This window comes from Camelina sativa, chromosome 15, assembly GCF_030686135.1.
Source record: "Camelina sativa cultivar CO46 ecotype springtype chromosome 15, ASM3068613v1".
Classification (NCBI taxonomy): domain Eukaryota; kingdom Viridiplantae; phylum Streptophyta; class Magnoliopsida; order Brassicales; family Brassicaceae; genus Camelina; species Camelina sativa.
Window position 1 is genome coordinate 13893476 of NC_141894.1, and position 4086 is coordinate 13897561.

The following is a 4086-nucleotide window of genomic DNA, read 5'->3' on the forward strand; positions in this document are numbered from 1 at the left end:
CTTTGCAGGCCGCTAACTCAAACCACTTGACTTATTCCCTCCAACAAGCTTACCAAAACCTTGAATCTAGCAACCTTGTCCATCTCCAATGAACTTCATCCAACATCATCGCAACGATTAGTTTATCCTCCCATGAAGGCTTCTCGTGAGCTTCCGCTGGCCATGACTCCCCTGCGATCTGAATATCAATTCCTCTAGCTCGTCAAATCACTCTCAGGAACTCACCTCCCGCAACCCTGACAACTCCTGCACGCTCTCGAGGGTCCCCGCACACTCTGCACACTCCGGAGTAATGAAGCTATGAGAAGCTCCAGAATCAAACATAATATGGGACTTAAACTCGCCCACCAACAAGGTCCCTACACAAACCTCATGTGTTGAGAACCTAACACTTTATCACAGGAAAACATAAAATCTGACCCTACTAAAATTTACAAAGATTAAGTACCAGAAATTATACCTGTGATCGCCCCGGCACTAGTTCCACCAGTCTCTACTGTCGTGTAAACCCGTGGCCCCTGCTCAATCTGTGCCACCTGCTGACCTCCAGGCTGAACCTGCTGCAACGCTACCACTGCTGCCGGCTGCAACTTGGGACAAAAAGGCCTGATGTACCCTGTCTCCCTACAATGATAACATACCCGAGGTCCTGTCGTCGGAACACTCATCTTGGGACAAATAGCAACCCTGTGATCCTTGCTCCCACAACCGAAGCAACTCGCACCACTTGGCTTCTGCGTAGCCTCCCACTTCCTCTTGGTTCCCTGAGCATGCCTATCGCCCCTGCTAGAACCACCCTGCTGCTGAGCCTTACTAGGCTGAACTGCTGGAGCTACCGCCACTGACTGTGCTCGGATATCCTCCTCAATCTCTGCTGCAGTCTCAACCAGCTCTGCACGCGTAGCATAACTCCGCCCTCTACAGTGAACCCTCAAATCATCACGTAGAGCCCTCAAAAACCTCCTGATCTGAGCCTCCTCAGACTCCAAAGCCCGACCCCATAACAAAGAAGTCGACTGAACTCCAAGTCCAGCTCCCGCACTGACCGTGTCCCTTGAGACAACTGAAGGAACTGCACCTCCAACCGATCAAATGCCTCTCTAGGAAAATGCTTGCGTTGAACTCCAAGACGAAGTCAGCCCAAGTCATCTCCCGCTGCACTCTCCTAGCAGCCACTGATCTCACCACAACTCAGCATCACCACTCAAATAGTAGACCCCTATGTCCACCCAAAACTCCTCAAGACATCTCAGAGTATGGAAGTTACGTTCCACACTCGTCCTCCACGTATCCGCAACAGTAGGATCTGTACCACCCGAAAACCTCTCAGTGAACAGACCCTTTATCTCCTTGAGCATAGACAAATAACGTCCATGAGCTCCCATATCTGCAACCACTGGCTGCCGCTCCTCCGCCACCACTGGTGGCACTACCTGAGCCTGAGCCGGTACCACTGGTGGTAACCGCGCTAACACCTCTGCTAGCATAGCCGCAAAGTCAGTACCAGGGACTCCACCCGCTGGGACTCCCACACCCGGGACCCTAGCATCACCGGCCACTGGAGCATCAACACCGCCCCCTCCTGCCACACTCACAGAATCCCCCGGAACTCCCTGCGACTCGCCAACACCCTCAGCTATCACACTCTGGTCCTCGGTCTCACTAACCTCTGGGACTCTGCCCCTACTACGACCACGTCCGCGCCCACGACCACGTCCGTGTCCACGACCTTGACCAGCCACAACCGCATCTCTAACCATCTGCACTACCATGAACAGAAGGCTAAGCAAACAATTACTATGTAACACAGAAACATAAACTCACCGTGGAATCACACAGTCGGCTCGAAGAGGATGTTCTAGGACTCCATGCCACATACAATTGACTAACTCACATAATCAATCAAAGCATGCAAATCCCAAACATCTACAACATAAACCTAGTGAACCCAAACCTAGAACCGTAATGGCTCTGATACCAAAATGAAACGACCGACCTTTTTTTTAATCAATAATAAATAATAATTAATAATATAATAAAATAAATAAACTACAACTAGTGGTCCCATATCCACTAGCCACCTAACCACAATCACAACCAACAGCGGAATAACCAATACCAATCAATATCCAAATAATAATCCATTAATAACCAATGATCATAACATCAACAATATCCAATAACCAAATAGCAGAAAGCATAGAACCAGCAACCTAGCAATGTTCTAACGACTCAACTCTAGTAACCTAGCAAGCCAGACAACATCAAACCGAGTCCCTAAAACATCCTCCTCTTCATTGCCTGGATTCCACGATCACACTTTGCTTTTACCTGCACCACAAACACATATTGCAATGCATGAGTATTTTATAAACACTCAGTAAGGCAATCCTCCCATCTACTAGGCTATACACACAAGCAATAGAGTATCAATAACCAACACACAACAATCAACAAACGACAAATAACAAACCAGGACTCAGCATCGACCGACGCCACACATGCATCGACCGAAGCCAAATGGGGAAGCATCTATCGACACAGAAGCTGCATCGACCGATGCAAGTGTAACTTGCATCGACCGATACCCAATCTGCATCAACCGACGCACCCTAGAGTTTACGCACCGTCCTCGCACTTGCATCGACCGACGCAAGATATGCATCGATCGACGCAACGTCGAGCACCATGATTTCCCCGAAGCTTCTCACCGGTTCTTCGTTCCTACAACCACAAAACTCGATCCCAAGCCAGAAGAAAGCTTCCTAACGTCCATAATCACGATCTAACAAGGCTAACATCACACAACAAACAGATTAAAGAGTCCTCTAGCTTAGATAAGCCATGGTCATGCACTTACCTTTGCCACAGAAGAAACTAAACCTCAAACAACCAAGAACATGCTCCCAGGAAGCTTCTACAACGATCCCAGCTACAGATCTCTACAGGAATGCCTCCAATCTCCCAGAATCCTCAAAAACACTCAAGAACAGTTTTTCTCTCTTTCTCTTTTCTCAAAAACGACCACCACCACGAATGAGACAAAACTCGCATATAAGGGTTTTCCTTAACCCAAAACGCAGCGTTTGACTTAAGTCAAAACGCACAGAATCGAGCCAGCATCGACCAATGCTCCTACTGCATCGATCGATGCACACCCTAAACCGGGATTCCGGTTCGCGGATGTTACAGCTCTAACTAAAGATTAGTTAGAATATGAAAGATTTGATTATGTATCTATAAAGGTATATGTCTTTTGGTTAATTTTTTAGTTATCTATATGAACAAAATAATATATTTTGATTATTAAGTTATTGTTTTGTTGATTTAGTAACAATCAATTAGAACAGTTAATGGACTCATACAAACAAATTTAACCTCTCTTTCATTGGCTGTCCTAAACAAATCCATGTGTCCAATTTCTTTTTTAGATCTGAGAGAAATGATTCGACAATCAAGCAGAAAACGATTACGCATACCAACAATGCGATCAATTGAATGAAATCTAAGCGGAAATCGAGTTCAGATCTTTCAATGATCACTCGTTTTATCAATTTCTTCTTAACAAACATGGATCTGCATCCTGTTTTTCAGCTCTATTGTATGCCGATTCAATACAAATATAAGATTATAACTTAGTAAATTAAAAAAAAATGGAAAAAATCATTTCTGTTTATTTGGTTTACGTTTAAAATGTAGGGTCGTATATGTATATAATTGACACAGTACATAGTAATTTTCACCGGCATGATACCGTAGGACATGGTACCGTAGGATAGCAGATGAAAAAAAAAAATATACTATTGAATTTAGGGAAATTGGCAAGAATAACTAAATAAAAACTATAATTAAATGAGTAACTTTTCTAATCACAAAAATATTATATTCTCTATATTTTATATAATAGTCTTAAAAGTAATCCCATTCATATCAATCCCATCTCCACCTTCTCCTCCGATCACCGTTCCGGCAACCGTTCCGGCAACCGTTCCGGCCACCGCTCCGGCCACAAACTCCAGCAACCTCACTAGCAACCGCTCCGGCCACAACTCTGGCCACCGCTCCAGCCATAACTCCGGCCACCAC